Source organism: Harpia harpyja, chromosome 3 (genome assembly GCF_026419915.1).
Source record: "Harpia harpyja isolate bHarHar1 chromosome 3, bHarHar1 primary haplotype, whole genome shotgun sequence".
NCBI classification, from domain to species: Eukaryota; Metazoa; Chordata; class Aves; order Accipitriformes; family Accipitridae; genus Harpia; species Harpia harpyja.
The window spans coordinates 28,499,638-28,514,583 of record NC_068942.1 but is presented as its reverse complement, the minus strand read 5'-3'; the positions used below and the strand labels follow the sequence as shown (position 1 = coordinate 28,514,583).

The 14,946-nt window shown below is 37.9% G+C and overlaps 1 protein-coding gene across 7 annotated transcripts in view; it reads left to right on the top strand.

The window, feature by feature from the left end:
* The window catches only part of ADGRB3 (adhesion G protein-coupled receptor B3), a 465,066-nt gene that overhangs the window by 210,669 nt on the left and 239,451 nt on the right, over positions 1 to 14,946 (top strand). The window lies entirely within an intron of this gene.

Genomic DNA, 14,946 nt, shown 5'->3' with positions numbered 1-14,946 from the left:
AACTTAATTGAGGCCTGGGATTCAGTTTCAGGGTAAGCCAAAGCAAACATTATTTTTAAAATAACACAGAAGAAAGTGTCAAGGCAATTTTCCCCACTGCAGAGTAACTTTCCTATTTTATATAGCTGTCTGCAGGTTGCTCTATCCCTTTAGTGTTCATGCTGGAAAGAGCAACATTAAGTTGGCTGTAACTGTTTTGCATTTTATATTTTTGATATTTTATTCTTTTGCAACAGCTGCATATAGTATGTCTAAGCATACTTTATGGGCATGGACAGCTACACATTTGTATTTCATTTGCTTAGCATCTTTATTTTGGTAAATGGCACAATAAAGGCAATGACTGTAGGTAATATATATATACAGTTTTGAATACTAATAATGTCATATTGCAGAACAAAAAATTCACATTTTGTGATTGAAAACATTGAGATATTTCAAAGCAAAGCAAATTACTTCTCTCTTACTTGCTAATTTTGCATTTAAATATTACAATCTTTGGAAATATTTAGAGGATTTTGAAATAGTTTAAAGGATTTATTCATCTTGACCTGCCTGACCAGAAGACCATCCCTTTAGAGTTTTTTTCCTCCGCTCTTACCTTTTTACATTTCTTATCAACATTTATTCATAGCATTGATTCTCATGCCACTGATTCTGTAGTGATATTCAGCCTTTTTCTTTTTATGTTATTGCTAGAAGTCATTCATAAGCAACTCAAACAGTGGGAAATGCTCTTTCATGTTATTCAGTGGTTTGACTTACCTGGCTAACTTTTGGTGAGGCACTGATATTTTTTTAAGAGCTGCAAGTCTGCCTGGCAGGAAGGGGTCATTGTTGGACAAAAGAAGGCACTTCTAACCCAGATCAGATTTATCTGTTCTTCTAGATTTCCTTTTTCAAAATATTAAATACGGTTAGACCACACTGTGAAATAATCTTTTGCCAAAGAACATTTAAAAATAGCTAAAGCTTCTTTAAAATTACACAAGCATCTAAACATCGTCTTATTGCTGTACAAAATTTCAGTCTAGTTTATATGCACACAAATTAAAGGAGAAAAGTGGATTTATTTTACACTTGAGAGCTGCTTACAAAGAAAATCAGATTGTATTACATCTTACTGCTTCTCAAAGTGAACAACATAGCATATTTAAAGACTCATAGAAAACAGAGGTAAAGACCTCTAAGGTCATCACCCTGCAAATGTAGGCTTGTCCCCCCACGATACATATGTCAGCTCTATAAATCCCTGAAAATAGGGCTTTATAAGGAAGTTGCTGACAGACGGTGTTGCTATAATAAATATGTGTGCTTATGAAAGCATTTATGAGATGCCTCAGTGTGCTTAACTTACCAATAATGTTATTTTACCAACTTAGACCTGGAGTAGTGGGGGATGTCACTCAGTACTGTGAATGTTCCCATAAAATCTGAGTGTGAGCAGAATCCCGTTCATTTCTTACCTGAAATATATAAAACAAAAGTAGGTGTATAGTCTTCAAAAATGATATTTCTGAAGTTGATTTAAAGCAGTTGATATACATAATATACATACAATACTTAATACATTAAAGCATGCCTGCCTGGAGGAATAGGTCCCTGTCTCTTTGCCCTCCAAACAAGCCACATATGATCCAGAACCAGCCCAGAAGTCATGTAGTTGAATTCACATGGTGCTGTGCCCAAGCAAATACTCTCTAAAGAAAAGCATTTCATATGCTGGGAGCCAGAGAATACTGCCTTGGCCACAGACCCTGCTAACCTGGCTGCACAGATTCTGGACTGGAATCTTACAGTTACACTGGTAAACAAACTAAATGGGGTGACTGCCCAAGCTTAAATATTGTCCTTGCAGTCATCTACACTGTTTAACTGTTTATCTGTTAGCGTAGTCCCTGATGTAATTTAAGACCATACCAGTGAGCACTCTCCCAAACAATGCCTAGCATCCTTTAGAGGATAGCATGTCAGAACGGAGACCGTTCCCAGCAGGCAATAAAACCATCGTTTTCTGGGACAGAGGAGGGAAGGAGAGTTTAGCTTGAGGGATACAAGCTGTCTGTGCTCATCGGCCTCAGGGTTAGACAATTCCCGTGGCTATTTTATTTACCTGTATTTACTGTTTATATAGTAAAAACATCTTACATTTGGGCAGCTTGGACTGTGAGTAGAGAAGGTGGTCAGGGCTGCATGTGTCCATCAGTGAGGCCACACCTGGAGTACTGCGTCCAATTCTGGGCTCCCCAGTACGAGAGGGATGTGGTGTTACTGGAGCACATCCAGCAAAGGGCCACTATGATTAAGGGACTGGAGCATTCCTCCTGTGACAAAAGGCTGAGAGAGCTGGCACTGTTCAGCCCGGAGAAGAGAAGGCTCAGGGGAGATCTTATCAATGTGTATAAATGCCTGAAGGGAGGGTGCAAGGAGGACAGAGCCAGGCTCTTCTCAGTGGTGCCCAGTGACAGGCAGTGGGCACACACTGAAACCCAGGAGGTGCCGTCTGAACATCAGGAAACGCTTTTTCACTGTGAGGGTGACCGAGAACTGGCTCAGGTTGCCCAGGGAGGTTGTGGAGTCTCCCTCCTTAGAGATATTCAAAAGCCGTCTGGGCATGGTCCTGGGCAACTGGCTCTAGGTGACCCTGTTTGAGCTGGGGGGTTGGCCCAGGTGACCTCCAGAGGTCCTTTCCAACTTCAACCATTCCATGATCCTGTGACTCTGTGACTCACATGACTGCAGAAAATTGGAAATTCATACAAGGCAGAAATCCTGAAAATTTAATTCATAGACTTCCACTCTAATATCAGTATGATTTTTACTTTCTTCCTAAAGGTAACATTTTCCTACAAACTTTAACACAGGTTTTCAGCAGATGGCCGCATTAAGCCAGAATTCTATGCTATAGATAGTGTAGAATTTTACCACATAACCACACGTGATTGACCCCTGAAGACTGTTTCCTTACTATATGTAGCTAGAGTAGGTTCACTGCCTCATGCACAAAACCTCTTGTATTTTTACAGTTTTCTCTATTACTCACCTGAAGTGACATGGGACAAATTTCAACCCTTAATAAGCAGTATTAAAGTAGCAGAAACCCAGCTAGTGCTGCATGTTCTTCAGCTTGACTCTAGAATTGTATGGAGACCAATATGGTAGCTATGTAAATCATGCTAAAATGGCACTATCTTTTCATCTCAAAATCCATTTGGAAGTCTATTTGCAAAAAGTGAAGAGTCAGTAAAGTTAAAAATACACTCGTAAAGCTAAAGATAATATACTTTGATCATAACCCCCAGCACCATGAATAATTTAGCTCTTTTTCCAGCCACTTACAGAATGTGCCAGGCAGAGTTACTGCCTCTACTTAGGCACATACTGGCACTTCAGATGCAGGGTACTGGCACCTCAGAAGAAAGCAGGGTTTTCCATTGGTTAAATGGAATTGTCTAGAAAAGTAGACCACTTTTTGATACATATATCAATATTGTACTTAATATTCTATTGCAACAGTTTCAGAGTAATTCACAATTTTTAATTAATATATCTGCTCAACGTATGCTTGAGATCAGGCTCTACTACATCTCCATTTTTTGTTGATGGGGAACTGAGTGTGACCAATTAGGCAGGAAATTTATCTCTGGTCTTCTGAATTGGTGCCTAGCCACTTTCCTTCTTAATGTTCATACCTCTCATATGACAGCACAAAAAAAATCCCTGGCATGGTAAAAATATAACTATATGGCCTCTGAAGAGACTATACGCTAGAACATGATGAAACAGTGAAGGGGAATGGTTTGGTTTGTGGAGTGGAGATTAGCAGTCAGCTTACATCTTTTGAGGGCACAGTGCCCTACATCATTCATGTGTAGGTGCTTGAGTAAAAGCAGTTAAGAGGATGATGCACTTCACCTATGCCACAAATGTACAGCCTGTACTTTCGTTAGTTTATTTTACCTGGTGCACTATGGAATACAGGTCCCTTTTAAAACTAGGGATGGTAATTACATCTCTTTGAATAACAAAAACTAATTAGTCATGAATAATTTATGCAACATTTGGTACAAATCAGTCATCAAATGAATTCAACAAACACTGTTTGACCAGCTTATACAGCTGGTTGACTAATATGAAAAATTATTCACTGAACAAATTAAGGGACAAAAATGACAAAATCCATGAAATAAACCCTTGAGAAATTATTTGGTTAGCTATAATAATAATACTTAAAGAACCTAATTAGGATTATTCTTACTAATGCACTATAAGTGGAAAATGCAAAGTGATAAATAGGTATGCTTTGCCTTTTGGAATCGTGACCTAGAGGATCAAGCAATAACTTGATGCACAGAAAAAGAAACATCACAGGTTATATATCAGTTTTTGTTCTGGATTTCTTGTATTGCCCTAGTATGTTTGCAGTACCTGCAGCTTTGCATTAAGAAAATGCTCTTAGTCAAGCACAGTGTTTCAGGACTGCTGTCAGTCATCTTTGCAGCTAAGAAGGAGTATTTTGCCCAATGACGCACAATTTGTTAAATGTGTTCTTAAGAAAGAGGAGATTACAACAAAGAAAGTCTTCCAAGTGTCTGTTTTATTGTGGATGGAGATGAAGTAAAGTCATAAGGTTGAATAAGATCTAGTGGCAGGGGATATCCTTTCTTCAGTTCCTTCTGGATAGTTCTTGGTCACATACTGATCACCAGATTTTAGATAACCGGGAGGGATTTCCCTGCTTTTCTAATTCCAGATTATATTCTCAGAATTTGAAGTTGTTTTCCCCCTCTGTGGGGTACACATGGTTTGGGTTTTCAGAAAATTTTACCAAATCAATTACTGCTATAGCAGAAGTTATGGACCTTGTTAAAGCCTATTCTCTCTTTCTACCTTTGGCAAATAGTTTCGTTTTCTGAAAACTGAACTCCTTTGGCCTAACTAGCATATTTTAATCTTTTTAAAGAGTATCTGTTGGTAGCTTAGTGGACTGTTATATATAGAAAGGCAGATTAGATGATGATTTTATGACCCAAACGTAGACTGCATAATATTATGAAGTATTCTCATTGCTTATGATCTTCTTTTGATCTGGAAGTAGAAAATGGTCTGCCTAATTATTTTACCTAAAATTGTTTACTTGAGCTAGCACTTGGTTAATTTGGACTAGTATTTTCTGACATATATTTTCATAAAAGAAATATATCTCTAAAATATTCTAAAGTATTATTCTGCATACTTGAAATTTTATAAGTAGATCAGACATTACACAACTCCACTGACTGAATACACTGTCAAGTTAGGTTTAGCATTACCGTGAGAGATTGCAAACTGAATCTTGTGGCGCAAAGATATTAAAGCAAAAGACATACTGCATGTATGTATTTTGGATGTCAGAATCTAGTCAACTGGGCTGTGCAATTGATAGTTTGAAAGAGGCTAAGCTTCAAATTTAGTCTTTGGCATTTATTTCATTTCTAGGATTTCAAGTGTATGTTAGTAAGCTGTTAATTGTTCTTGCTGCAACTATTGTTTGGTATATAAGGCGATATCTAATTTCTGGTTTGGTCTTTATTGCTTTCTAAGTGTTAAGTCTAGAAAGGGACTGTCATGATAAATTAGCATGATTTCCTGCATGACCTTTTCTTGAACTAGTGTACCTCTCATAGGAAGACCTCTAGTCTTCGCTGTAAAAAGTAATGCAATGGAGAATGCATTCTCTGAGGCTTTTTTTTTCCAATTTTCAATTCTCATGTTCTTGCACGTTTCAACCAGCACACCTGAAGTGGTTAAGATCAGCCGAGAAATGTCATACTCTGCTTTGATGATTTGATTTTTTTTTTTTTTTTACGTTGTTCATTTGGATAAACAGGGTAAAATCTTTCCTGAGTATAAGAAATTCAGCTATTTGTACTATGATTGGATGTGAGTGACTGCAGGACCAAGAATAGCATCAGTGATTAGGAGCCCACAGGCCTACCTCAGGTGGTATCTGAGAAGAAGAGAGTCACTGAAATGCCTCAAATAAGAGTTAATTTCATTTTCATACTCTCCTGAAGCCTATCAAATTTGGTCCACTACAAGCAAGAAGACTAAGCAGCAAGACCCTAGCATTGGGAACATCCTACATCATTCTTGGTACAGCTGTTTCTGAGAGACATAGCTAAAGACTACATCTATTCTTAATCCATTCTATGGATGATAGCCACCTAAATTAGAAAAAAAACAAAAATAAACAAAACCAAACAAAAAAAGAAACCTAACAAAGAAGCCACTCATCCCGTCCCCCAACCCCCCAAAACCCAAGAAACAAATGACTTGAATCAGAGTTAATGCAGAAAATGAAACTGCGATTAAAATAGTTTGGTATGGAAGAGCAATGAGTTTTCATAGCTTACGAGATCTTTATGAAATGAATATCTGAAGCCTGTATGACCATTTTTAATGAAAACCATTAATGAGTAAGATCTTACCATGCAGTATGTGTAAATGGAGAAAATAATTGCCTATAGAGGGCTATTTCTATTTCCTACTCTGTTATGCATGTATTCTAAGTGATAGGATTTATTGAATCAGAAAAAAAGATAATTTTGTGAGCGATCTGCTTAAAAAATATTAGTAATATATCACTGCCTCACCACATACTGCAATAGCCCTTTTGCCTAAAGTGAGAATTCCTCTAAATGGCTTTTGGACACTCTAGTTTGGAAGAGAACTGTACTACGCTCATAAATAATGAAGAAGACTAAAGCCTGTCATCAAGACACTTTGCTTCTGAAGGTCATCTCCAGTATTATCAGAAAATCTTTACTAAACCAGCCCATTTTCTAAACCTATGTAGCACAGTTTTCAAACCTGGATGATGAACTTCTACATTTAGTTGCTTCAATAAAAATAAGGTACTAATTTGTGCCAATTTGAATGATATAACCCTTAAATCAAACCTGCATTCGTGCAAACTGGGCTGCTTTTCTATCAGAAAGAGGAAGTTGGAAAACCAAAAACCTCTTAATCCTTTAGAGTTAGGAAGGAAAAATCTGCATATGAAATATCACACTGGTGTCAAGATATTAGCACTTATGAAGGAGTATGGGAACTTATGCAGGTGAATCTTTGCATATCAAACTGATAATATAGCCATAAAAATGCATTTCTGCTGCTTCTAGTTCATACTATAATTCTGTTTCCCCTTTTTCCACAGCAGTGTTATTCACAATTTTGCAAGTGCTTGGCTAAAATATAATTTGATAAAAAGAACTCTGAGGTGAATAATGATTTGCTCAGCTGCAGCTCATTAGAGATGATTTTGTTTTTCCAAATTATATTACAAGGGCAGCGTATCAGCCTGTCCATGTACTCCTCACTGAAATGACTGCTGTAGTCTGGGGAATGAAAGGCTTCCTCCTAAAAGTTTACTGCTCCTTTTTTTGCTAGTTTAGTGCTTCATTTCTTTTTATATAGCTGCAGAGCAAAGCAGCCAGCCTTAGTTTTGTAGATTTGAATGTACAGGCCTCAATAACAACATTTTTGTTCTGCCTCAGTCTATCCTTATATTGGTATATGCCAGCTCTTCATCCTCACCTTCGCAGCCTTTGATAAGCAGGGGAGTTATATCAGTAAATGTTCTGCTTTCTTCACCTTGTCTCCCTTGCAAGCCCAGAATCTGCAGGAGTCAGCTCTGTTTTGTCACCTCTGTATCTTGACAGGAGGATGGCAAACTGTTTTCTCTCATCAGAAAGCAACTGATCAAGAGATTGTGGCAAGCAACAGTTTTCTCCTGCTTCACTAACATTTTCCCATGTTGCATGGGAGAAGATAAAAAGTTCAGAAAAAAGCTGATGACTTCTGTTTGCTTGATGGTGAGGCCACTCATTTGCTTGTGAGAAAGTTCTGCCTGCTCTGCCCTGCCCTGCCAAACTCATTGCATGGACTGAAATGTTGGGGGTTTGAGTGCTTTTAACACCATGTTATAGAGTCAGTGTGGCTTTCTTAGTCTCCTAACAGATCTGCTTCGCTCTCTGCAAATAAATATGCACTTTGCCAAAGAGAGGAAGTAACCCAATACTTCAGCCACTCATATGAAATATGTAAGCTAGAAACCAACTGCTCCATCCCAAGTGAATGGCTGCTTTTTTCATAACTGTCTCTATTACGATAGGCAGCAGAAATGAGCAGCTTAGGATCAGGAGAATGAAATGTGTTTAAAGCTACTGTGGTACCTTTGCTGTTCATGAAATTACAGTGCCTGGTCTTGCCAACATACATGTCCACCTTCGTCTTAGAGATGCTATACAGTGGGAGAAAACCTCCTATTCTGCATAAGCACATCACAACTTAATTCAACTGGATAAGTTGCTTTTCTTCCTTTCTGCTTTTGAATATCTGCTTTTTAATAGCCAACCAATCCCACTTGTTAAATTCGAAGAAAAGTCCCCACTACCATCTCAGCATCCGTAATCATCTTTCCATGTCTGGTTTGCCAAAGAGTAATCTGTGTGTTACATGAAATGTGCTCCTATGGTTTTTGCTGCTGCTGTGCCTGCTGCAGCAGTGAGCAGCTGAGTGTTCCCTGATCACATTGATATTCCAAACCAACCAGTGCTGCAGCCAACAGGTGAACTCCACTAGGAGAGTATGGCCAGAGGGAAAACAAGGATGAAAGCCATTCAGGAACTCAATAAAGAAAGAATTCATCTAATTTTCCCTTAAAGTCTACCAGAACCGCAGGAACCTTCACTCCAACACAGCTGCAGAATGACTGCAAGAATTGGGCCAGGTAGCTAGTGGCAAAGAGGTGGTCACAGCATTTTACACTCACACTCATTCCCCAGCTTTTTTGTCCACTACTCCATTTGCTGCATTCCCCCACCATGTTTAAGCTCAGATTTGTTAAGTGTGTGAGGCACAAAGGATTTTTCTCTTTCCTATTACTTACTGCAGTACTCCCCTGCAGAAATTAGAGCTCCCCAACAATGCTGATTTCCTTGAAGAAAACATTCTGGTTTGTCCTGCAAACAGAAGTGAGTGTCACTAGAATGACTGTATAGAAACATAAAATCAAATAAAGATAGAAATTGGTTAAAATCAAATAAGCATATAAGTTGAAGGAGTTAATCAGAGCTTTATGTTTTAGAGATGCATACTTACCAGGATGACCATATACTATAAAAAAAGACAACTCATTTGTAGTATGTCCCTTTGTGACCCTTAGCCTCAGCCATTCAGTCAGTATGGAGAGCCAGGAGACTTTACCTCAAGCAATGTTATGTCTGTCATAGAAGGAAAACAAGCCTCTCAGAGTGTCATTCTCTTTTTCCTCTCAGCTCTTGCTCTTGTCATGTTGCATTATACATAGATAACACGAATCTTGAAGACATGCCCTCTGGTTAAAAAAGGAAACAACAATAACAACAACAAGATCTCTCACACAGCATGCCAACGTGAGCAGTATTTAATCACAGATAATTGGAGCATTTAATAGCAGTACTTAATAAAAGAATAATAGAAATCCTTGTCAACAAACACAGTGATAAGTATAAGAAGGAAAAAAACACAACCCTAAAAGAAGCGATCGGTTTAATGATTATTCATTTCTCATCCCTAGAGCCATTTGTTACTCTACTGAAGAGCAGTCTTATCTATTCAAAATATCCATTAAGATATTTTGTTGAATCCACGCAGAAATCAAAATAATGAAATTTTATAATGACTTTCTCTGTCACCTATTTGGTGGTTACATCTCAAGGACTAGAATAAGTGACAATATTGATGATGATGATAAAAAAAGAAAATTATGGAATGGGTTAAAGTGGTAAAACAAAAATCTCTTGAGCAAAATAATAGGAGTCTTCTTGTGAAAGAGGGTAGAGAAAGAGGGTACAGAAAGAACCAAGCACCCCTCTGAGCTGTTCACATCCTCTGTCTAAAACCATGTTAGACTTCCACAGATACTAGATGATTTTTTTCAATGATTCTCCAATACACCTCATCACATGTAGTAGAGCACATACAATTTCTCTGGCGTCTGTGCAGAAATTCAGTTTGCCTGAGATGAATGTCTAGAACAGCTCAGGATTCTGTGTGATTAAGCTGGCTCCTTTTCTCTAAAGGCAAATCACTGTTTTGAGGAGTATTTTGCCTAAGAAAACTTAGAAGTATATGACAGTGGGACAACTGTTTGCACACAGTGAAACAATCCTCATTTTTCTTTTCGTCAGTGGAAATTTAGAATAAGTTCCTTAAAGCACAGGGTTCCAGTGATTTCAGCTGAGTGCACAGAGGCAGATTAAGGCACAGTATCTGCAGAAACTTGGTGCAGAAAATTGCACACCATGACAGTGGATAAATGCAGGAAGGTAAAAGTTCAGCTTCAGGACACTCCTTAAACTTTGATGTTTCTGGTTGGGGTAAATCATAGGAGGCTTTTCTTTGGTTTCAGAATATTTGCAGGGACCTGTTACAGAATTATAGAACTGAAAGGAAATTCATGACATCATCCAGACCAAGCTTCTGTCCCATCAGAATCAGCTATACTTGTGTTATTCCAGCATTTTGTTTTTCTTGACTGTTATTAAGTCTTCCAATATGGAAGACTGCATAATCTCTTCAGGTAAACTATGGTACATCATTTCCTTTACAGTTGAAAAGTTTTCCTTAATATATATCCTTAATCTTCCTTGACACAATGTGTACCAATTACTTTTCCTCTTTTCTATTATAAACAAAGGGAATATATGATTTCCTTCCTCTCTGCAGAAACTGTTTATTTATTACTAAATTACCATGATCTAGATGGAGACTACTAATTAATTTCACTGATGACAAAGAGGAAAATTATTTTGCATTGCTTTAGCAATCTCCTTCATAAAATGTTGAATGTACAGAAAGGGGAAAAGACTCTTATATGACATTAGGTTATGAATATTCAGATGCATACGTGAAGATGCATAGCTGTATCTTTAGACCCTACTCTGTTTCCTTTAAAAATGGATGAAACAATATTCTTGAACACTAACAGCCTGAAAATAAACAAATAAATTGTAAATAATGAATTATATTAAGGGAAAGTAAATGAAACTTCTAGGTTCTGTGCTAAAATAGTTAAAGGACTGTCTACCAATAATCATAAAAAACACCCTGTAATGAAGTTTTTTTCAAAGCTGAAAGGAAGACCTTTCTCACAATGACATCACATTATAGTTTAAACTTCAGCATGCTGCATCAGTTCAGTTCAGTACAGGATTATACCCATGGGAATATTTCAGCTGCCAAAAATATATTTTTTGCCTTTTTAATTTATGTGCCTAACTTTAAGCACACAGACTTCAGCATTTTGGTTCCAACCTTTCTGGACCTCAGTGCTGGTAACTAAAAAAGTAAGTTTCATACAAAATCATTAATTAATATTTACTGAGGGGGTACTATCAATTCCAGCCTCAAGATTAGAAGCCACAGAGGTCAGGTAATGTGATTCAGAGCATTGAAGACAAGATTTCTGGGTTGTTCTCTAGAGGAACCAACACTCTCTAGAGCTTTTAGGTTTCTAATACAGTTGTGTAATTCAAGTGGCTATTGCAGGTGATGTGAATATTCCTTCCTGTTCTGCATCTTAAGGCATTATGGCACATATTTTACAAAATATTAGTGTTGGGTTGTGGAGGTGCAAGGCAAAGTGGTTTGCAGATTATGAGCAATTTCAGGATATATTCTTATTTCAAGCTATCTTTCCTCACTTCCACCTAAGGCTTCCTAATTCGGGTTCTTATAGTCCCCACTACCATAAAATGTATTCATGACATCATTAGTAATACCTAGCCATGAATCCAACATCATCTTAAAAAATAATGAAAAAAGGATGATGGTGTAGTTACTCTTCAAATTAATCATTCTTTTCAATCTTTTATAGGTTTCTTGAGGGTTCATTGTTTTCTGTCCTTTTAATCCATGTCTAGCTGTTAAGTTTGCAGTAATTATTATGCAGTAATAAATTTGTACTCCAATGCCGGAGGCCTAGGAGCTCTGACTTTGTAAAGAGGCATTTTTATTATATCATACTTTCTGATAAATCGAGGGACAAAGGCAGTTGGACCCTGAGTCAAAGTCCAGTTAAACATTTCAGTAATTTTTCAAGTATGCAGCCATATAGTGAAGGCGGCTAGAGGTTGGGCTGACAACTGAAGTATCACTTTAACAGCTGCTTCATTTCACTATCTCTCGGCTCATAAACTTTATTTTTAATGAGCCTGCCTGTAAGACCACTAAAAAATGACCTTCACAGAGAACTACAAGGACCTACAGTGGTGACCAAAATAGCTTTCTTGGACAGTGCATAATATCATAGTGATGATAGCAGAGAAAATAAGCGGCATGGTGAAAAAGACATTCTGCTAACTACTGGTGAGAATATTCTGTATTTTCACACCGAAAGATTCTTGTGGTAGCTGTGCAAGTAATCCACTACCTTCAGCTCATACTAATCTGGACATCTTCATTGGCTTTAGTAGTGTTGTACCAGTTTATATCAGCTGAGTGAATGGCCTGTGATTTTAAAGTTGTGTTTAGGAGTTGTAGGCTGTCTTACAACAAGAAAATACATTATGTAATAAGCTGATAATAAAGAGGCTGCTAATTCTTACCCTGCCCTGCATGTTGCTTGCCAGTCTGTAGTCAAAACTTTCTACTAATTAACTCTAATTTTCACCCACTTTCCTTACCTAAACACATTTCAACCTTCTGGTTTGTTATGCTACTTCTAAGGGTATGCTGCTAGTCTAACTCAAGGCAGTGAGCCTGGAGGGGTAGCTAAGCGTCAGGGGAATGAACTTCTGGGTTGGAGCTTGAGAGGGTGAAGATAAGGTGCTCACCAAGCTGTGTAGGAGTGGTGTGGCCCACGGGATGAAGAGTACTTGTGCCAGGAAGCTGAGCTTTCTGGGTATGCAATTTTTTAAAAAACAGTTCCAAACTGAGCTGTAATTTTAAGAGTCAATAATTCTGAGGTACTTTAAACCACCTGCATCACAACCCCGGCTACTTCTGAAGTAGGTGTAATAATTTAGTCCTGTGGCATTGTGGGCACTTTCTAGACCTTTTTATCAGTGTCCAAAAGCAATCAAAGTGTCTTGCTGAAAGCACTGAAGGGTATACTGCAGCTCTGTCGTGGTTTAACCCCAGACAGTAACTAAGCACCACGCAGCTGCTCACTCACAGGGGGATGAACATAGAGATGGAGCAAAAGGAAGCAAAATAATGCAATATCAGATAACATGCTAAAGAGTTCGACAGCTTTCCTACCAGTGTTTTATACAAGCATAAGAGCACAGTAGGGTTTTTATGAGGACTGATCACTTTACTGTTGTTACTGGAATGAAAAGAACCTCTTTGTTCTCTCTTAAGCTCTGCCTTCCAGTTGTGTGATGCCTTTCCCACAGTACATCCTAAGGCACGTGTGAGATTTGGGAGTTCAGCTTTAAGGACTGTCTTTTACGTTGTCTTTTGGCCTTGACTAAAGACACGCTGAACTTTGTTAATCCTCAAAATCTGGAAATATGCTCTGGGGTCAATGAACAGCTGGACGAGTTCCAGCAAAAGTTCTACTATTCTGTGTTACGGTGCTAGCTGATGCTCTTTTAATTTGCTACTCAGACACAGCTTGTGAGCAGATGAGGCAAATGGCAACATTTCACAGGAAAAATCACAAATCAAGTTCTTGTTTGCTTTTGCTTGTTCCCAAGAAAGTAATTCATAATGTTATGTATACAATATCAGATCCCTGAATTTACTCAAACGAATTTTTCTTCTATTCTCACACCTTTTTCTCCACTATTATTTTTGTACAAGATTACTTTCAAAGCCTCCTTCTAAGATGAGTAGGAACTGCACAAAAGGATTTCTGCAAGCAAGCTTCTTGCCTAATTACTTATTACAGTATTCTGAAGATTGAGGGAGGTATTTCTGCTGAAATGTTTGTTAAAAAAAAACCAATTAACTGCCTTGGTTCTCCTCACTGAAATTGTTGTTGAAAATATTTGATTGTACAATTATGCTTGTACCTGTGTACTTGTGGTATACAGTAGATTCATTCCCTGTCCATGCTGCAGCGAGCAGGTGTTCTCCCAAGTCTTAAGTATTTCTAGGGCTTGGGCAAGCCTGTTTTGGTCCATGATAGTCTCCAGCTGCTACAAAGACGACTTAAAACCATAGACATAACTTGAAGCAGCCACTTTACCCAACCCTGGTTTGTGTTACATATATCTAGTCTATCTATCTCAAGACCGGTTGAGAATGTATGATCCAACAGCATGAAAAAAAAGGTATTTAGATTGTCTGTGTCAGAGGATGATTGCACTTTTTAAATTGCTTTCATGAAAGTTATTTTGAACCTTTTGATAACTGTACTATTTTTATTACGTATTCTATCCTTTTATTTGGGTTGGTTGGTTTGTTTTTTTAAATGAAGCCCCACACATCCACACAAAGTGGCTGGGGAGATGTGGAAGTGACAAAAGGTATCTTTACACTCTTGATTCTACTTCACCACCAAATTATGTTACATTAGTCATCCTTCCCTCTCTATGTCAGTAATAAGGCCAAGTTAAAAAGCAATTGAAGATACATTTACAGAGATGATGTCAGCATTTTGGTTGCCAGTTGCACAGAATTTTCTCTTCAGCCCTTCTGCTTAGAGTGAGGTCTGTCTCAGGCCATTTATGTTTTCTTTAATTTAGCTTCAATTTGGAAGAACTTGCGTTTGTACACATAAATTCATATGCATATTTAAAAATAGGTTGTTTAAACCATGCACTCTTTTTCAGCCTTGGGTGGCCTTGTGACATCTCTGTGATACACTATGCATTTTCCTGGGAAGCTGTCTCAGCTTTAAGAATTAGTCAGATCCGCAAGTCAGCTTCTTATCAGGAGGATTATTCTACCAGCATATGCGTTTTGGATTAC